The sequence below is a fragment of the Patagioenas fasciata genome, chromosome 3 (assembly GCF_037038585.1).
Source record: "Patagioenas fasciata isolate bPatFas1 chromosome 3, bPatFas1.hap1, whole genome shotgun sequence".
In the NCBI taxonomy this organism is placed as follows: domain Eukaryota; kingdom Metazoa; phylum Chordata; class Aves; order Columbiformes; family Columbidae; genus Patagioenas; species Patagioenas fasciata.
This window is the reverse complement of record NC_092522.1, coordinates 126196277-126218237: the sequence shown is the minus strand read 5'-3', so window position 1 is coordinate 126218237 and position 21961 is coordinate 126196277. Positions and strand designations below refer to the sequence as shown.

General features: G+C 50.5%; 1 long non-coding RNA gene across 1 annotated transcript; it reads right to left on the bottom strand.

Annotated features, from left to right (window-relative positions):
- Nucleotides 1-16308: 16308 nt before the first annotated feature.
- Nucleotides 16309-20173, bottom strand: LOC139827785 (uncharacterized). The gene is made up of 4 exons (XR_011738722.1): nt 20112-20173; nt 17654-18438; nt 17383-17471; nt 16309-16463 (listed from the first exon to the last, which is right to left on the bottom strand). It is a non-coding gene; the product is annotated as an uncharacterized lncRNA (long non-coding RNA).
- Between the last annotated feature and the right edge of the window lie 1788 nt (nt 20174-21961).

Sequence of the window (21961 nt, the reverse complement as noted above, 5' to 3'; positions counted from 1 at the left end):
CTCAGACCCCAGCCAGAATGACTGAGACAGGAGGGTCTCTTAAGGATGTTTTGTTTTGTCCAGATACCTTTAATTTGCTTATATACACAGATTTCATAAGAGGAAGCACTTGATTTCACCGATGACACGATTTCTCCAGTAACGCATCTCACCAAGATTGCCAATTGACAGTCCCCCTTAGGATGAGAGAACGTTCATGTTGAACAAACCATGAACACTTGTAGTGATTGAAACTGGGGGTTTTTCAGACAAGCACCATCTGCCTCCTGCGCCAGAGACTCAACAGAATTATGTCTCAGACATTATGGCAACAACAGCTCATCCCGCAGCGATGGGTCACTCAGAGCGAAAACAATCCCGTATGGACACCGTGTCCAGCAGCAGATGGGGCACTCAGGAGAAGGTGAATCGCGATTTACATCCCAACACCAGCCGAGGCCCGCAGACAGAGGCCGCGGGCTGACATGGGAGGGGACGGGCCTTTCGTTCTCCTTCTTTGCTTCTCTTTTCCTTTCCTACACCCTTATTTCATCTCCTCTCCCTCTATGAGCAGTATAACCTAAGGCTTAGAGTCACAAAACTCCTTTGTGTAAACCCTTTGGCTGTTAAACTGTTCACCAATTTGGCTTAAGCAGCGTAAATCTTCCTGCTACTTGGGCCAAGCTGCAAAATAAAAGGTGTTGGGGTTTTTTTGTTTATGGTCCTTGAGTACCCCATATACTCTTTTCTAACTAAGGGGACCTGAATCGGAGTCACCTCCCCACACACGGACAGCTGGGGACGTTCTGCAATGAAAACTTGTATGGAGAGTGGAACACACTGAATAGGTCAATCCAGCATTTAATAAAAGCAATGGAGTTAGCTCTTGAATTAACATTGATAACATGCTCTGCTATATTGTGGCCAGTTGCGATTGGAAACAGCGCAGTTACAAGTTCGGTGTGCATGGTCCTCTGTATACACGAAGACATCCAGCCAGCTTTAGTCACGCACCTGATCTTTCCTTCGTGTTACAGATCTCTGCAATGAAAGCTGGGAGCAACAAACTTTCAGCTTTCTGATGTGTCATTAAAGAGATTTTTCTGCATTTACTACAACCTTGACCGAGCCTGTACCTGATTGCTTTAACTGGCATTAGATAAGTCATTGAGGAAGCAGTCAAGTCAGCCCGCGAGAAGACACGGAGAGGTGACAAAGTTGTAAGTCCCTAGGATGCTGGCACACCAGCACGAACACAGGCAAGCAGAAGCCTCCAATGCATTGGCAGAAATATCCTACTCAGGTACAGCAGGCAAATGCAACTTATAATGGAACGGTTACAATATGCTTGGTAGAAAAAAGCTGAGGTTCCGCTGCCTCAGGCCCACAGCGGTTACTGCTGTGTCTGGTCTAACCCAGATCCAGTAGTGAGCTACACGTGTTTATCTTGGTTTGATATTTGTAGTGCACGTGTTAACGTACAGATCAATATACAAGACAAGGTCTGATGAACAAAATCTCTCTCTGAAAGATCCTGAAGTGATCACTGGAGTGATTTTCAAGGCAAAGATTCTGTCTGTCTCCAGCTCCCAGAAGACTTCAGAGGTGAAATTCTCTATAAATCCTGAGGGGGAAAGAGGGGGTTGTAAGGAACATGAACCTGAAGAACATTCAGTAGCTCTCCCGGGCGCTCTGTGACGGAGCCTCCCCTGTTCACCAGCTCCTGAGGCTCCAGGGGCTGCAACACGGGGCACAACGCGCTCACAGACTGAACCTGCGCTGAGCAAGAAAATGCCTTCCTGATGAAGCTTTAACATCAACACAGCAACTATTGCTTGTCCTTCAAGGAAACTATCTTGTTATAAGCATTTATAGCTCTATTGTCTATTTATGCTTTTAGCAATAAGCGCTTTTATCCACATTTCATTTTGGTGCACCTGGTAAGACATGTGATTGAAGGTGACAGATAAGAGCAGGGCACTCTTTTAATCCCTAAGACAGGACCCTGGGAAAACTTCACAGGAATCAGTTCTTCACTACATTGCTGCTCCTTGCATTCACAGGCCAGCAGAAAAGCAGGGGCCGAGGTGAGAACCGCCCGCAGAAGGGGCTGCCAGACACTGTTCTGGCTGATGCTCTGCCAGGACGTGCTTCGTTTTCTGTCCGGTGCTGTGCGGGGGGAACACGGAACATCGGCACGAAAAACCTGCGCTTGGCTCGTGCAGCGTCTGTGTCACGGGAACCGACAGCCACGTCCCATCGCTGACCTCGCGTGTTCACACAGCTGACTCAGTGATCGATACAGGTTTATCTGCATTACAAGCACAGCCGAGCCAGGTCAAGAGTGCTTCTTAAGAACCATTTTCAAAATGATCTTTCTAGACAATAAAGACTGATTTATCTTAATTTGTCTTACCTAAAAGCTAAGAAAGTATTTAATTTCTAGTAAGAAAGATGCCTAATTTTCTTTTGGCTATTAAAAATTGTATTAACCTCCAAAAATAAGAGAGTAAATGTCTGTTAACACTTTTTCCTTTTATGCTGATGTGAAGAAAATTCCTCTCTCATCCTGGTACTGTCAAACAGGATGAACATTTACAGAGAATGAGAGTGGGGAGTGATGAAAAAGTCAACAGCTTTTGCAGTCAGTTTGTATAAATTAAGATAAACGTGATATTGAAGCAAACCCAAATGTTTCTAATGTTTTCCTATAGAATCTCCTGCTGCTGTACAATAAGATACACTCTCAGACTATGACAACATTAGTCCGTGTCTTTGTAAGGCGCAGTCTTTTTCCTACCATATCATGCATAGGTGCCACACTTCTATATAGCCAGGTAACTGCTCATCTAAGGTGCATTTTGAAACATACCTTATCCTGCTTTGGAACCTGTGCCGAAATGGAAAGTAGTTGCTCTGTATCCAGGAATTTTGAGATAACTGTAAAACAAAAGTAAACAGATCAGAAATTGAATGGAAATCATAACAAAATCTATTTTTTTTTTTTTATGAACACAATTATTTAGTGAAACTTTTGTTAATCTTTTTCTTCCATTCTATCTTCACAAATTATTTACCAGGGAAAAAACAGGTTAAAAATTGCTGCTATCTAAATTATGTTGTCATAACTACACAGACTGTACCGAAGCATGTAGCGATTATTTTACAGGTGGACATATATCAATTTGGTAATATTCTTTTAGTGTGATTGAATCACACGTCTCGTGATAAAGATCAAGATGACACAATCCAGCTCCAGGTGCACTGACTCATACTCTGCTGTTGTGTTCTGTTTAGTTTGTCTGGACCACTATGAAGCAACAGGAAAAAACACCCATACACAACAACAGAACATCAGTGATGCCTTTATTTGTTTTTAATGTATACATTATGTACACCTGAATACTTCCAACTAGTCACAGAGGTAGAGACAAACTCACATTCTTTGAAAAAGGTATTGGCTGACTTCTACCCATTTAATCTGAGAAATTCGCTTTTCTTAGCAAAATCCTTGACAAAAACATCACTATCATAATAAAGATTATTTCCACTACGTGTCACCTGGCAAATAATTACAATTCAAACATATTGAGTCACGTTGCATACTTTCACAGATTAGAAAGAAAGTGTTTTAACATAAATTGAATATGATGCATTAAAAATAAACTACTACTTAGTTGAATACACTCAGAAAACCAAAGATGGTAAATGTCAAATGAGGGTTCCAGGTAATAGTACCCTACAGATTTGAAGCGCACTTTGGGGACACCCAGCGCCTCCTGTTCACTGTACATTATGTGAACTGCAGCAGCTGAGACCCTGGGATGTGTGACCTGCAAAAACCATGAACATTAAAGTAACATTTATAAATCACAAGCATGTTATTTGGCTTCTTTATGGACTGAAAGTGACAGGAGTGAAGCATCTAAACGTGATCTGTCCCACATTCATTCTTCACCACCCTGCAGCGGTTCTAGCAGGAGCTTCACACGTTTTCCCCCATTTAAGAGTTTAGATGCCAAAATATCCCAATAAGAACCATAATGCTTGTTTACATCTAGAATTGTCTTAAATATACGTCCTCCTATGCATGTTACAGAACACTGTAACCCTGCTTTGTATATTAACATGTAAAACATGCCACTAAAACCGTATCAATTAACTGACTAGACAAAGTTTTCCTCTGGAATTTAACACGTGCATTAAAACTCCTCCAAACCGAAGCCCAGCTCTACTAGGCCGGCCCACAAGCGCAGGGCTTGAGCTCTGGTTTGAGCCCGATGCCGCACTCCCCGCGCCGGGCTGCAGTACCACGCTGTGGCCACCGGGCGGCAGCACCAGCGACACCCGGCGGGCGGTGCACCGCGGGAGCACCGGGGCGCCACCGCGCATGCGCGGAACCGGGGCTGAACGTGCGCGTGTGTGCGGGGGTGACCTGCACCGGGGTGACCACCCGGGATCACCCACAGCAAACGAGTCACCCGGGACAACGCAGAACAGAAAATCCGCTCTAGAGAACCAGCCCACCCAGAGAACCCTCCTCGGCGGAACCTCCCGGCGGCCCGTTCGAGCTCTCTAGTGCCCTATTTGCGTACCCACGCCTCTGATTTGCATTTCTCCGCCCCATCCTCGCCCCGCCTGTCGTTCCCACGCGCCCCGCCCCTCCTCTCATCTCTCGCAATCTGATTTGCAGGCTTCGAATCTCAATTTGCATTCTCCCCGCCTACTCACCTCCCTGCCCAAGCCCCGAGGAGATTTGCATATCCGGCACGACGCTCTGCTCTGTTCCGTTTCTATTCGACCCCATCTATTTCTATTATTTCTACTTCTATTAATTCTCGTTCTATTTCTTTTCCTGTTTTCTGTTTCTTTCCCTGCGAAGTACAAACCACACCTGATCTCACAGATGTCCAGTGTAACCTGCAGCTGCTTTTGGTAAATATGAGCAGAACTTTACAGCACACGGTTTTCCCAGCAACATGAAGCAGAGAGCGTATTCAAAAAAAAAAAAAAAAAACCCACAAACACAAAGACGACACACAGCCTTGTAAGTCGGGTGATTAATTCTATTCAGTACGCTTTTACTTAAGTTAGATTACAAGAAAACTAAATTGGGCTTGCCCAGTGCCCTGTGAGTAGTAAAAACCATCACCACACAGTCAGTCACTCAGCAGAGAGCTCGCAGCAGCTCCCCGGCTGCCGCAGTTATGGAACGAAGCGTCTGGCTCGCACACAGAGCCCCCCAGCCCCTGCTCCCACCGCTGACCAGGTGCGGGTGCCGTTCTGCTCCCTGGGGGCAGCTCAGGCCTTTCCCTCAAGTGCACCCGCCAGAGACATTTCCGGGTAAGGATGAGTTTTTTAATCCTTTCTATAAACAGAATTTCTTTGCATTTTAAAAACCTTGTACATCACTGACATTGACTCCTATGTCTCTTTTTACACATACGTATGTATTTAGGGAATATATTTGATTCATATATATCATCTATTTCCACTGTAATATATATCTACTTAGACATCTACACACTTGCGTATGCATTTACATGTATATATCTGCTTAAACTTATACTGAATATCTGTTTATGCTTATATATATCACCACTTATTATCTAGAATATCCATTTATAATTACGCACCTGTTTAGCCTTCTCTTTGGACACAAATATCTTTCTAGACTTGCAGATGTTGGCATATTGTTACAATCATATTATTACATTTATGTATATTTAGACAGAGCTATCGATTCACACTTGGCGTGTGGCACGATGAGCAGTGACACGTGGCCAGCTGCACGGCTCAAGCACGAGGGACACCCCGACCTGCCAGGGAAAAGCGCCACTGAGAGCCAGACAGAAACAAAGTACGTCAGAGCACGCTGTCAGATATTGGGGAAACACTCATCGCATCCAGTTGCCTCTCTTTTTCAGTTTTTAGAACAAATACCCATCTGCTTAAGTACACCTAATAAATTATATGCTGCACCTACTTAACAATTACTCTTAACTATGGAAGTCAACATGTAAATTAGACCATTTGCTTTAAGTTTCATTGATAGGAAAATCAGTGAGATAGAAGACATGGGTTTACTTTAAAAAATAAATAAATATCCCCATTCCTGCAGTGCAGCATAAGGCTACGAAAAAGGAGCGTGAGACTCACGAACACTTTTGGCTGCACTGCAGCACACAGGGGAACACGTTTCTGTGACCGTGACAGCTCGACTGTCGCAACCGGGAACCCAAAGCCCAGCGGTGCCACCAACCTTTGCCAGGCCTGCTGTGCTGGGCTCTGCGGAAGGAAATGGACTTTGGTTGGTTGTTTCAAAGAAAATGAACAGTCCTGTTGTTGATGAGGCCACTGCCCACTACATCACCTGGGAAGATCCACTCGGAGGGCAGGTTCATAAAATGCAGCTTCTTGGAATGAGGAATGCTGCCGTTTTGGAAGATTTCTTACCAACTGAAGTCAGAACTACACACTGTAGGTTAAGAGAAAAAGTCACTATTGAAACAATAACTCATCCAAACCACACATGGACTCACCGCCACCAGTTACGAGGCTGAAAGTGCTTCTTGGGAACACCTGGCAAACACGCAGAACAAAACCGATTTGCCCAGGTGCCTGTATCTCTGTCAGCTTTTTGAGTACTATTCTAAGATATTTTAAAAACCTATTGAGTGAAAAAGAACAAAGCATTTGTCATTGAATCAGGTTGTTTCTTCTGGACATCTGAACTCTTACAAACACCTCCTTTCCTCTTTTAGTACAAAATCATTTCCATAGTATCATTCAATAGTAAGCCCACAGAAACAGAAGATTACGCTTTCAGGAAGAGAAAATAACCAGAGGGAGGTGAGCTCTGCACAGGTGTACCGTGCTCCAGAACAGACCTTATTTTTAGTACTCCTGGTAAAATATTTCGTATTAAAAATATAGAAGGAGAGTCGGTGCATTCTTAATGTTAACTTTAAAGTCCACTCTACAAGTACCTCAGGAAAAGTGCAGACACGCGTCCTAGCCGTACCTTGTACGGGCAGACCGCTCGGGATTCCTTCTGCCTGTCTGGTACTTCTGTAGCAGAAGACGGGGCAACCGCGGTGAAACGGTGGCAGCAGACATCCAGCTGAAAGAGGAAAAGCCCTTCAGAACAAAGCTGGAGAGGAACCTGACACTTCCTTTTTTCTTGTGAAGGCTACAGTTGAGTGGAGAAAAAAGTATTTTGCACCATCTTCAGTACAGCTGTTGATACGGCCACTGGAGCGTTTGCGTTTTTTGGATAACCAGGCCATTTTTGACTCATTGGCAGCCTGAGTTCCCTAGAACACATTTTCCCAGATACACACAGAACACAGACACAGATATCACCCAAGTATAGCCAAGATTTCCTTCCTCGCCCTGGATGCTGTCATTGAAGAGCCCAGCAGCCCATCCGTCCTCGTGAACCGCCCCACTGGAAAAAAAAAAAATTATCTTTTCCAGGCTGTTTCTTCAAAGGGTAAAGATATTTTAAATTGCAGTTATCTTTTCCAACAAAGCGATTTTGTGATTCCTTTGAAAAGGAGGGTAAGCTTGCCAGAGAAAGATAGGGACAGGGAGCAAGACAAGGTGACACAGAGAGAGGGGCAAAAGGGCCAGGGAGCAGGGCAAAGGGAAGAAGAGGCCAAAATGAGAGACAAGGAGCAGGAGACAGAGACGGTGGGAAAAATCCTAGAATGGGCAGTGGGAGAGACGGACAAAGGAGAAGTGGGCGCCGGGCTGCGGGACAGAGACAGGAAGGAGGAAACGCAGTGACAGGGAGCAGGGCAGAGCGACAGAGAAACAAAAACAAAGAGGGAAGAGGACAGAGAAACCAGGAGTAAGACAAGGAGAAGGGCAGAGAAACAGGAACCGGGGTGGGTAGGGAGCAGGACCAAGAGATGGGGCGAGGATGGAGATGGAGGAAGAAACCTGGGATGGCCAACAGGACAGGGAAGAATATGACTGTGGGTAGGAGCAGGACACAGGGATACAGCGAGAAACAATGGGACAGGGAGCAGCATTAAAGGTCAGAAAGAATAAGAGATGAACAGGAAGGAGGAATGGAACGCTGAGATGCTGAACAAAAAACGCCAGCAACAGTGAGCGAGACAAACGAATAGAGAGAGAAGGGCAAGGCAGGAAGAAGAGAGATAGGAAGGTGGGAGATAAGAGCTGCACGTACAGGTACTGAGAAGAAAAGAACAGCAGGGAACAGGCCAGAGAAACTGTGGGGAAAAAAAGAGACTGATGCAGATCAAGACAAAGATATGGAAAAGGGAAAAACAGCTATAGAAGATGGAGCAGGACACAAAAATAGAGAGAAAAGGAGAGGTATAGGGAAGCAAAATTTTAAAATAATAATAATCATAAACCAAAACCACCACCAAGGAGGGGCAGGGAGGCACTAGGACGTGCAAGTGGGGGACGAGGCCCCGAGGGCCAGGGACTCACAGCGGCTCTCGCTTTCGGTGGCTGCCAGGAGGCTTCTAACAGCTCAGACGCTCCCGTCTCCTTCTCTCCTCCCTTCCTCTCCGGTAACTCGGGGCGCTCGGCCGTCCTCAGCCTAGGAGAACACGGTGGGGTGTCAGGGCTCCTACGAGACGAGGCTTCGGGGACATGGAGCCTCGCTGGCTCGCTCGCCAGGCAGCCGTCCCGCTCCAGGATACGCGCACGGGCCCTGCCGCGCACGTTGGCCCCCGGCCCGCCGCACGCCGCGCAGAGGGAGCCTTCGCCACCCGGAGAGAGGGGCTCGCTCTCTCGCCCGCCGCAGGAAGCGGACGTTGGGCCGACGGCCCCGCATTTCTTCCTCTTTACCTCTCCCCAACCTCTCTGGCTCCAGCAGCAGCAGCCCCCGTCCACGCACGGGACGTGCTCCCCCGTGTCTTCTCCTGCCACGTTGCCAGACGAGCCTCGCCAGCCCGAGGCGGGCGCAGCCAACGGCATCCCCCGGGCTGGGAGCGAACGGCCACATCCTCAGCGCGGCCTCTGGGAGAGGGAGAGAAGAAGCAGCGGCCGTTAGCACCGTAGCTCACCCCTGCCCCAGCCTGCTCCTTCCGCAGGGGCCACCGGAGAGGTGCCGAGGGCCGGCTTGCCGCCTTCACGACGGGGCTTGGGAGCGGCCCAGGAACACGGGACGGGTTCACAGGAGCTGCCGGAGCTGGGGGCGGCTGCACGGGGCGAGCGGGGCCGCGGGAGGAGGCTCAGGGGGAGCTCTGGCGAGCTGGGGACGCACCCGGCATCTGCCCCCGGCCGGCTGTCGCCTCCTGCTCCTCTGCCGCACGCTGGGGACGGAGGACGGCGCCGCGTCTCCCACCCGGGCGCTGCTCCCCAGGTTCCATTCCCCGCCTGGGCTGGGGGGTCTGCTGAGCATCGGGCGTTCACAGCTCCCCCTCAGAAACACAGAAATTCCAAATTAGAGTTCAGCCTCTGAAAAATATAGAGCAGGAGAAAGCAGAGGAATTAGTCAGAAGAAGGGACAGGAGAGCAGCTGAGCTAACGGAGGATTCGAGGGAAACGGGCCACCCCAAAACACAAGGCATCCTCAAAAAACCAGAGCAACTGGAGCAACGCCAGACAGCATTAAGACAAACTGACACCGTTTAGGACACGCTCAACATAAAAGCAAACACATCCAGCGGTGCAGGAAAGCATCTCGCCCCTTCCCCACAGCACCGCCACAGGACACAGCCCTGTGAGGCCACGGGATGGGCTCGTACTGAAACGGAGAAATAAGCTTGACAGCAGAGTCAATTACACCGTTAAGCAGGCAATGTCTCTTTCATCTGCACGGGGGAGCTCTGGGGGTCGTCCTCTGTAAGTGCTCCCACGAGTGGATGCTCTTGCATTGCTTATAATCACACAGTTGCTACATATTAATTACAATTGTTTTAAATTTTGAACATACAATATATCTAGCCTAAGAAATAATTGATGAAGTTAGTTATAAATGTTTAGTTTCTCACTGACAACACATCTATTAGTTAAATATAAACTAAGCTCTCAGCTTCTAAACAATGTGTTATTAAATCTTCTGTCTCCCTCTTGTCGTGCAGAAGGATCTAAAAGGTGAAAAATATCCCCTCATCGTGCAGGCGGTCAGAAAGCATTTACCCCACGTGAACCGGTTAATGAAGGGTACATCTTCTATAACTTCATCGCAGTATACATTAACTTGGTAGCTTCTCTTGAATTCCCCCCTTTTCAATATACTTGCAAACTCTTTGGCAGTATAAATCTATGAAATATTATCATCTCGCGTTGTGGTACAGCACAATTATTTGTTACCCACTAGCAGTACCAAACAGAACACTGTAGTGTAATGTAAGTAAAAACGACTAGCATCAAAATCAGAGTCCTAAGATCAATGCTGACAGAACTGCGAAGCCGCAGCTCCTGCCGGTTCTGGCGTTGGTTTCTGGCACTTCTGACCGCCTCGGGTCAAACGGCGCCTCTTCCCCCGGCCGTGCGCTGCAGTACCCGAGTTTCACCACAGGGCGGCAGCACTGAGACCGCCGCGGCAGCCCCGGGCGAGCGGTCGTGCCGCGTTTCGCGGGAACCCCGCAAAATAAACCCCAGAAAATAAACGCAACGAAACAAAAACGCACACAGAGAGCCGCGGAACGAAAGCCGCGCGTACAGGACACAGAACCCGCCGGGCCTCGCCCCGAGCTCCCGCCGAAGCGGCGCCCGACCCGCCACGCCACCGAGCCTGCCACCGCGCCTTAGCTCTGGTTTGAAACGTCTCCCCCCGACTAACGGGGGCTGCGCCGCTCCCGGAGCGACTGCTGTCCCGGAGGGACACACGGCTCCAGACCGTAAGCCTTCGGCGCACCTGCCCTCGGGGTCACACACCTCCCACCGGCTTCGCCAGCTCGGCCGTAAGGGCAGGAGGGAAACTGAACCGAACGCCTCCTCACCGCGCCGGCCCATCCCACTCCCCCCGTTCCAACGGCACGGTCACCCTCGCTGCGGCCGCACTCACCTGCCGCCTCTTTCGCCGCTCCGTTCCCCTCGCACTCTCCCACCGTCCCGCCGGGCTCCGCGGGCACCGACACCCGCCGCGCCCCGGAGACCTCCGCGGCGGGAGGCCCCCTCTGCCTTTCTGTCGCCTCCTTCCTTTCTGCCGCCTCCGGGGACCTCACGAAGGGCTGCCCTGAGCCGACTGCCTCCAGGTCCCCGGGTGCCGGTTGCAGCAACCGCTCCGCAGCCGCCCCGACCCCCGTTCCCGTTAATTCCCGGTACCCACCCCGAGACACCACGGACCCGCTCGCCAGGACCCGCGCTGATTGGCTGCTTTCCACCCCACCACGCTGTCCTCCTATTGGATGCTCCGTCCGGCGGCCAGAGGCCCGCAACGCCCGCCCCTCCGGCAAAATGATAGCCTGCCTAGGCACGTCAATCACCATTTTCTCCGCCTATCAGAGCTCGCAGTGAGGGCAGGCGCAGTAGGGAGAGAGCAGCACCCGCCCCTTTCCGCAACACGATTGGCTGCCGAAGACAAGTCAATCATCATTCTCTTGGCCCATCAGTACTCGCAGTTTGCTCATGCGCAGTACGGAGCGTCCGACACCCGCCCCTCCGGCAATCTGATTGGCGGACAGAATGGCAATTGACGTGCCTTGGTAGCCTATCAGCGATCCGCCCCCCCCCCAGCCCTCCCGCGCCATCTGATTGGCCCGCTCTGCACCCTCACCCGTCTGCTCTCCGCCCTGCCGGGCCCCCCCCGCCCTTTGCCCGCGCGGCTTCCAGCAGCCGCGTTTGAAAGGAAAGAACAAACCGCGCTCCTTTGCTTTACGCTGACAAGGGGGGCGGGTGGTCACCTACCCTTAAATTCATTGTGAACAGAGAGAGCCCTAAGGAGCTCCGGCCGGCAGGTTTCTCTCCCCTGTGCCCGGGACCGAGGAGACGCCGCCGCCTCCTGCTGCCGCCTCGCCCGTTCCTCTCGCAGCGGGGCCGCCCCGGGAGAGCCGGGCGCCTCTTTTTTTCCCGGCGGCTCGTCCGACCGCTGCCCCCCCCTTTCTGACGGGCACGACGCCGCCCGCAGCGGCAGCGCCCCCCTCTTACCCCCGGCACGGGCACCGGGCGCCGCTCCCCAGCTGCAGTTTCGGGCTGTGGCCACCAGACGGCAGCACCGAGCGCGGTCACGCAGCGCCCCCGGGCCCCGCAGCGCGGGCGCTTTTTCTTGACCCGTGGGCAGCCCGAGCTCCCCGAACGCGCTTTCCCAGAGCCGCGCACATGGCAGACACACTGATAAAAGATAATAGCCCGACATTGCTAAAATGTGTTTTTTTCCTAAAGATGCCTTCTATCCTAATAAAATACATCGCCTCTCCCTGTGCCCCGTGTCTTGTCTGCAGCAGTAACTCGGCTCGCCCGCAGCTGTGGCAGCTCTGCTGCTGCTACAGGGTCAGTTCCAGCCCTTACCCTCGGCTGAGCAGCAGCCGGGCAGGCGCTGCTGCTCTGGGCGCTGCGCATCCTTCAGGAACGGTTCTCAAACGATCCTGTGCAACGATGTCCAGAGCCAGGACCCCGCGGCGGGGGGACAGGAGCACACGGCCGGGCCCGTCCCGGCTCGGGGCTGTTTCCGCAGTCGCTGTGAGCTGATCCGTGAGCTGGAACCAACCTCCCCATGCCCCGGCCCGGCCCTTTGTCCCCGGCTTTCCCAGGGCAGCGCAGCGGGCTGGGTCACACCAACTGTTCTCTGCTGGCACCACCCAGCCGGGTCACCTGTGTCTGCGGTTGTGAGGACACCCCACGGGCTCCCTGGAAACGGACATCACAGCACTGAGAGGGGGCGTTCAGGAGCCTCTGCGCTTCTGGGTTGGTTTGTTTGGGGTTTTTTTCCTTTTGTTGTTTTGATCGTTAGCTTCTTGTTGTTGGTTGGTTTGTTTTTAAGCTGTTACTCTATATAGCTCATCCATGGTGCTTATAGAGCATGGGTAAATCTACCCTGCTTCCTCACAGGAGACGACCATCTCGCTTTACAACAGGTGATTGAATCTGCTATAGAAAAGTTCAACCACCTCCTGTACAGCAAAGGATAAAAGAAAGTATGGATTTTTGTTGCATCTAATCCATAATACAAGTACCAATTAACAATACATTAGCAGTGGGTTCCTTCAAATATTCACAGTGAAGGTAGTTCCTGGCACGATTGTATTAGCGTTCTTACTATTTTACGGGAGAAACACAGGGCACAGCTGATTTTGCCCACGTGCAGCGCAGTGATCACACGGGTGCGGTGAACCGGGTGGAAGGCCCTAGAAAAGGAAAATCAGCCTCCGTGTGCAGGGCCAAAACAGAAATCCTTTTCAAACTGTGCCATTTTAAAAAGCTACCAGGGGTATAAAGCAGAAAAAAGAGCAGTGAATGTGTATAATGACACAATTAGATGGTTCTCCAGTTTCATGATGTGCTCTTTTACTAACAGTGTCTGCTGGAGTGGATACCCTGGACACCAACAAGCGGGTCCTGGTGCTGTGCCCATGGTGATTCATCCACTGTGGCCGTGGGTGTCAGGCCCTGATACAATAGACACAAAACCTTGGGAGGGAGGTGATCACAGTAGAACGCTTAGAGATAATGGGCTAGCAGACTTGATTTAATCTTTATTTAAAAATACACATGGCTGCTGTCTTTTCTACAGTTTAGGTAGGACGGGCTCCAATACATGACAAAAATTAAAGGGGGAAAGCTTTATTTTTACAATGGTAAATACAGTCTAAATCATAATTTGGGAAACAGATAAAGAGGTGTAGCAAATGAGGCACAGACGATCCTGTTTTATCTCAGAAGGCTTTGGCGTATTTACAGCTTTAGGCACAGCGTGTCCAATCCCGTATAAAATGCACTGTCCATACCAATTCAGCCTGTCCCCCGATATAAGGACATCAGGATGCCACCCTGCATTCACCAAGGGACAATCCTGATCTAATGTTCTCTGTGTATTGTACACCAATATCTGTTTGTCAACAAACCTTTTACTGGTTTCAATTTCTTTCTCTGATTATCCTTTTTCAAATACAATGCGTATGTAACATTTTGTATTGTGTAATATGCATTATATAATAGACAATATATGATTTAAAACATATCTCATTATATATTACATGTAGTGCATTACTATACTACACATCTCGGGTATACCTACCCAGACCTGTGCAGCATATTAATATTATTTACAGTGGCCACCATTAATTACAATATTCCCTGGTTGCTGTTCCCCAGGGAGTCAAACGATCCTTTTCCACTGTCACAAAACACAGCCCAGGCGGGATTTCTTCCGAATCGCTCCTGTCCATTGTCCACTACCTATTTCACAATCACAATAACAGACAATTGGTGAACCATAAGTATTGGACTACAAAATCACCCAAGACACAAGTAACAACAACAACAAATCACTAAAGACACAAACAATCATACAATTGCTAAGGCACAAACAGCAAAATCACTAAAGGTACCTTTACCAAATTACTGTTCCCTCGTTTTTCTCTTTTATTTATTGTTTTCTCATTTTCCTCTTTAGTTTTTTATTTCTTTTTAATTTACCCAATTTACCAAAACGCGCAGACCCAACGCGCTGGTGTCGCCCACGTCTCGCGCAGGCAGCCTGCAAACAAACCAGACTATGAAAGTGCCTTATCTCATTGATGGGGTTTTACCCACGTCCCGAGCTGGCCCGAGGATCCGTGATCCCTTCCGGGAATTCCCCGGTGCCGGCACAAGGTCCCAGAGATCCTGGGGTCCACGGGAGGTCAGGCAGATTATCCCATCCTCGTCGCCAGAAAACGATACCGAAAAGTCGGCAAACAGACCCTTTAACATGGTTTTGAAAGTGTTAAAAAGCAGGCACTTTTATTACGGCGCGCTGGGCACTCGGGGGATCGCTCCTCTAATCCAGCGTGCGTTCCGCTTTCCTCTGGTTTTACATATCCTGGAACTCCTGAAACAGCAAAACACGCCAACCACTGTTTACAGACGTCCCGTGCTCTTTCACCAGTGCGTGCAGCCGCAACGAGAAATCTGGAATGAGCGTCTACAGAAACACATATGTATTTACCCAATTCAGAACAACGCGTTACATCAGCTGGCCGTACTTGTCAGTAATCCCTCCTGGATTAACACCCTCTTTGGATGGCACGGGTGCCGACTGTTGGCAATCAGGGCAGGACATAAGAACGCTCCTGGCCTGATCCGTTGTAATTTGAAATTGTCGTTTTAACGACTCTGCATTCTGGTGAAAGAGTTTATGTGATAATTTAGCTTGCTCCAAGGCTTTAGACACAGTAAGTGGCACAGCTCGTGCATCGGCCCTCCTATTGCCTTCCGCAAGAGGTCCTGGAAGGGCAGCGCGAGAGCGGATGTGCGCTGCATAAAAACCATGACGTCTATGATTTATTAGGAACCATAGCATTCTCAATCCAGCCATCAAAAGAGGATCATCCTCTTCCTTAAGAAAAGAAGCTTCCAGGCGGATAAGTATGCCAGCTGCACAATATGAGTCAGTTACAACATTCAAAGCCTCATTACAGAACACTCAAAAGCGATCCTAACAGCTGTCAGCTCAAGAACTTGTTTGACCCCTGGTCTCCTTTTTCTACTTTGTGTTTGGAACACTGGGTATCTGAGTTTAGCCATGTAATTACAACTTTACGTGAGCAACCAGAGGCATCGGTAAATTCAGTCTTGTCGTTGCTGACAGCAGCACTTGCCATACATCGGTAAATTACCAATTTCAGCCCACAGTTTATGTTGAGGGTAATAAACTGATATGTTCCCTGCGTATGTTGCCAATGCAATCTGGAAATTCACATCTTCAGTTAATTACCATTGTAACTTCACCTTTGTTGTAGGAACAAATACACCTTCAGGTCTATCCAATACATAGCATATAAACATTCCCTGCCTTTAATTATTGGTTTTGAATATATTTCTTTTATTATCCAAACTGTTTCCATTAGCGCGTGAGCTAGAAAAACCCATACTGCCCCAATCACCTTTCTCCTTCCTTGAGCTCTCCTGACCTGTGGTTCCACCACCCATGTCTTCTTTCTGGGGCCCTCTTGACTCACAGGTGCGCTCCAACCCTCCTTCTCGATCACTCTTCCTCACAGGTTCGCCTCCTTCCTTTTCCTTTGCACGCTGCTCCACCTGAAGAGAAACACAGGGAGGACTGAGCTACACCAGCCCAAGGGCACTACAGTCAGACGGGGGCTGACACCTCCCCACACCCCACAGCGAGCCCACCTTGCCTTGGCCCCGGCCCCTCGCACATGCCTTAGAGATATCATAGCTCAGTACAAATCCCCACGGTCCTCGCCTGCTGTTTGGTGCTTGCGGAGGGTCACGCTCGCTGTGCCCCAGGGCACTGGCCCTGCCCGGCCCTGCGGGACTGTCTGGAGCTGCCGGCTGCTTTCGTGATCGCTCTTCTGTGTCAGTACACGGAAGACCGGGCACATGAGAAACTGCAAGAGTCAACAGCATGAGAACAAGCATTAGTGGAAAAATACAAGAACAAAGGACTGTATGCTATGTGATACATCAAGGACAGAGGAGTTGATACAGGATTGATGCATCAAGGACAGAGGGACAGCTTGTGATAGACAAAAAAGGTGTTTATGGCAGTGACTTTGGTGGGAACACAAAACACATCACTTATGTAATGACTAACTTAGCTAATCAACAAATGCTTGAGCAAGTATCATAGCGAGTATAAACACAAGCCTGAATTTGTAATAAACATCTCTCATTGCACCTTAAAAGAGAGTCCGTACCGCATTCGCTACAAATGGCGCCCTGGAACAGGGACTTTCAGCGTGCCTATAAAGGCAGTAGCCGCTCTGGTAGCGAAGCCCAATCAAACCAGGAAACAGGACCGGGAACCAGGACAGTGCGCGCCCACCACCAACGAAAGGTGAGCGATTGGGAACCATGGGAGGGAAGTTATCCCTTAAGCAAAGACAAACCCTGGATCTCCTTCAACATGCGCTACAAACGCAAAATCAGGATGTATCAGGGGTCTGATTGGTGAGTTTATTACAATGGATTGCTAATCATGTGCTAGACTTTCCTACAACTGGTACATTTCAGTTGGAGACATGGCACAAAGATGAATGAGAATTATATGAACAGGTAACGACTGGAGATAAAGCTGCTTGCAAATATTCATCTACTTGGGGAAAAATTATGACTACTAAGATACAGGATACAGGACTGATACATCAGGGACAGAGGGACAGCTTACTATAGAAAAAAATGCGTATATGGCAGTTACATCGCTCATGTAATGTCTAACTTAGCTAAAGAGCAAATGCTTGAGCAAGCATCATAGCGAGTATAAATGCAAACCTGAGTTTGTAATAAATGTCTCTCATGGCACCTTACCGTGAGTCCACGCCAGATTCGCTACACTCTTCCTCATAGGTTCACCACCTTCCTCTCCTTCCTTGCTTTTCCTTTGCACGCTGCTCCACCTGAAGAGAAACACACAGAGGACTGAGCTACACCAGCCCAAGGGCACTACAATCAGACAGGGGCTGAGTCCGGGGGCTGACACCTCCCCACACCCCACAGCGAGCCCACCTTGCCTTGGCCCCGGCCCCTCGCACATGCCTTAGAGATATCATAGCTCAGTACAAATCCCCACAGTCCTCACCTGCTGTTTGGTGCTTGCGGAGGGTCACACTCCCTGTGCCCCAGGGCACCGGCCCTACACAGCCAAGCTCGGCAGCGGGACTGTCTGGAGCTGCCGCTGGCTGGTTCTCCAGCTTTAGGGTCACCCGCAGAAGCCCGCTCTCCTCAGCTCTGCACACCCATCCAGTTGCGCCGCCCAGGCAAAGTCAGCTTCACCCTCTGCTCTACACCTCACCTGCAAACAACCAACTCTTCAACTGACAACTGTCCAAAACCCACCGACAAACTCTCCACACCTCAGCCTTTCGTTTGCAACTGCTGCCTCTAGTGCATCTCACAGACAAGCCTTCAAAATCCCCTCATCCTGCAATAACACTCCAGCACTGATCACCTGCGGGAACAACTACCACAATACCATGCAAACACCAACCAGTTCTGGCACGGAAATATCACTTTCTCCTCAAGATTCCACCCTACACCAACTGCTGACAAACACACGCTGTCCTCACCAAAGCCAAACGCTGCAACAACCAGCGACAACTCAAATTTGCGTGGGCGGTGCAAAATTGCAGGGGTGAGCTAACGCAGAGCTGGGCTTGAAAGCTGCAGAGTGTACACCCTGTTGTTTAACGTGGCGAGGCACTCCCATTCTGCCTTCTCCCTGGGAGAAGCGCATGAGCAGAGGTTGCTTCAAGGCACGATGAGAACGGTTCGGTTCTCCGGGTCTCGGAGGGCGAGAGTAATAAATGTGGTCTGTGTCGTGGCGCAGGAACTTCCCATCCACTTGCTTCTCCATTCAGTCTGGTGCTGCAAGAGAGGGAGAGAAAGAAAAAGTTAGGACCGAGTTAACAACCTCATCATCCCTGACCCCTAACCTGCAGGAATCCTAGGAGGCCTGATATAAGTTTTGCTCATCTCCCTGTCTTTGCTGGAATACTTTACTGTAGAAATTTCTGTCATCAACATTCTCTTAACCGATCTGATGTGTTCATAGTTCCTAGCCCAGCATCCTTTCCTCAAAGTACCTCAGCATTTCCCTTTGAAACCACACCTTAGTGCCATCCCGTCCCAGAGCTACCTCAGCATTTCCCACTGCAGCCTCTGCGATGCCATCTCCTCCCTGAGGTACCTCAGCCTTTACCACCAAAACCTCTCTCCCTTCCGTCCTCTCCTTTAAGTCCCTCACCCTTTCCCGCCAAAGCCTCCCCCAATGTCATCACCTCCCCGAGGTACCTCAGCCTTTCCCGTCAAAGCCTCCCCCAATATCATCCCCTCCCTGCGGTACCTCAGCCTTTCCCATCAAAGCCTCCCCCGATATCATCCCCTCCCCGAGGTACCTCAGCCTTTCCTGTCAAAGCCTCCCCCGATATCATCCCCTCCCTGAGGTACCTCAGCCTTTCCCGTCAAAGCCTCCCCCGATATCATCCCCTCCCCGAGGTACCTCAGCCTTTCCTGTCAAAGCCTCCCCCGATATCATCCCCTCCCTGAGGTACCTCAGCCTTTCCTGTCAAAGCCTCCCCCGATATCATCCCCTCCCCGAGGTACCTCAGCCTTTCCTGTCAAAGCCTCCCCCGATATCATCCCCTCCCCGAGGTACCTCAGCCTTTCCTGTCAAAGCCTCCCCCGATATCATCCCCTCCCCGAGGTACCTCAGCCTTTCCTGTCAAAGCCTCCCCCGATATCATCCCCTCCCTGAGGTACCTCAGCCTTTCCTGTCAAAGCCTCCCCCGATATCATCCCCTCCCCGAGGTACCTCAGCCTTTCCTGTCAAAGCCTCCCCCGATATCATCCCCTCCCCGAGGTACCTCAGCCTTTCCTGTCAAAGCCTCCCCCGATATCATCCCCTCCCCGAGGTACCTCAGCCTTTCCTGTCAAAGCCTCCCCCGATATCATCCCCTCCCCGAGGTACCTCAGCCTTTCCTGTCAAAGCCTCCCCCGATATCATCCCCTCCCCGAGGTACCTCAGCCTTTCCTGTCAAAGCCTCCCCCGATATCATCCCCTCCCCGAGGTACCTCAGCCTTTCCCGTCAAAGCCTCCCCCGATATCATCCCCTCCCCGAGGTACCTCAGCTTTTCCCGCCTAAGCTCCTCCCGCACCGTCCCGCCCTCAGGTTCCTCCGCCGCTCCCTCCGTTCCCGGCCCCCCCCGCCCCTCGCGCCCCCCCTTGGCGCTCCCGACCCGCCGCTGCCCCCTCCCGCTCGCTTTCCTCCCTCTGTCCTGTGTCACTACGGGGGCTCCCCCTCCGCCCCACGGCCCCGCCCGAGCCCCGCGCAGCGCTCAGCGCGGGGCTCCCTTCCCTCACAGCCGCCCGCGTGTTTCCCCCTCGCCCCGGCCTGGGGCCGCGCTGTTGCGGCTGGCTGCCCCTCGCCTTCCTCCTTCCGAAACCAGCCCGTCTGTCACCCTCCAGCCTCGCCCCTCAGCCGGTCCCGGGCCGGCCCCGTCCAGTCTCCCCGCTGTCCGCCCGCCCGCCCCTCGCTCACCGCCGGCCCCGCCGTTCCTCGCGCGCTGCTCCAGCCGCCGCACCGCCGGCACGCGCTCCGCGGCCCGCGCACTTACGCAGCGTGTCCCCGCCCATCCCGCGCAGGAGCCAATCCCGTCCGCGTCCGCCACCGGGCTGCGCCCCCCCCCCCCCCGCCTCCGCGCCCGGCATTGGCCCCCCCTGCCCCTCGCCTCCCGTCCCGGAGCCACCGGCGGCCGCAGAGCGGCGCTGTCCGCCCGCAGGGCGGGGCCGGGAGCTTTCAGGCTGCGTCTGCCCGGGACCGAGGGCTCTGCCGCCTGCCCGGGACAGCCCGGGACCGAGGGCTCCGCCGCTGCAGCCCGTTTCGTGCCGTTTGCACCCCCCGGGTTACACGGCTGCAGCCTTCCTGCTGGTTTAGCTCACACACCTTTCTTCTTTCTAACTGCACAGCAGTTCACACTCACAAAAGTTCGTGCTGGTTGGCATAAGAGTATCTGCATAAGAATTTACAAACATTACAAAGATATACCACAGACCACAGCTCTCTAAGCTTTCAAGTTAAAGTTCCATGTTTAAATAAAACAGACAATACCAGTAGAGCTGTGTACCTCTGTCGTCTTTGTTCAGAAAGAAGTGACAACACCAGAAAACACATTGACAGCCAGTGCTTTGAACAGTGAAGGTGGGATCTACAAAAGTCTGATTAAACTAAACAGCCTCAGGTCTTTATCAAGCTGCAGATCTGCCAGGAATGCTGAAATGCAAGAGTTTACTCCTGCAATATTCCACGATGGAACAGCCACTTCATATCAAATATAATCTCAAAGTTCCAAACCAGTACATTACAAAGCTACCAGTAAGTATTAGAAGACCACTGCAAGATCTTATTGCTTTTTGAGTTAAATAATAATTTTTCAATAAACCAAAACCCAAACAGGTTCTCAAATCTGTTGCTTATCCTCCTGTTCATTCATTAGCACTGCAGCAATCAGTTTTTATACAATGTGTCAACAGAGGCGTCTAAAAAACCCCAAACAAAACTTATTCAAGTCCACGGACACCCCCGCCCTCCCTGCCCCCCTCACCCTGAGCCCCACGATCACCACTTGGTGCGGGAGAGGAGCACAACTCGACAGACAGAACCAGAAATCCGACTGCGGTAAGAAGGAAACATCGAGGTAGTTACAGCTTCCTTAAACATTCAAAATCTGATGTCTTCCAAAACAAAGCACATCATCCTCATCATTTAAAAAGCAAAGTTGCTTTGTACGTCTCTGATCCTCACACCAGCTGAGTGGTTCTCAAGTCCGCTGAGCTCCACTGTGCAGCCACCCCCACGTCTGTGTCGCCTTGTCTGGAGTCCCCAGTCGCGGGACAGTGAGTGGGGTTGGACTCCAGTGATAAAGAAAAACACAAAGAGTCAAATTGGAAAAGTAATTAAAACAGAAGATCTGAAAGCCAGTTTAATTTTAATAACTTATTTGTACACTGCTATAAGCATATGAAGTATGGGGGTCACGAACTCTTGCTACCACATATGTGCCTTATTACAATAAGCACAGGAAACAAGGAAGTAGCATTCCTTCTATTTTTGATGTAATTATGAGCTAATACATCTCCTGAGATGGCTTCCAGACCTGATTTAGTATCTACACTGTGTTGTACTGCAGATAAATACCTCAGGTCAGCATTAATTGAAGACAATGTGCAGAATGAGCAATATGCAGGTAAGCACAAGATCCTGGATTCCTTACAAGAGTCTACTTCTAAAATTGTCTGAAAATGCTGCAGAAATTGTAGCAGATAAACAACAGTAGCCACATTTTGTCCTATGGCATTTACATAATGTTGATCCACCTGTATTAACTTGTG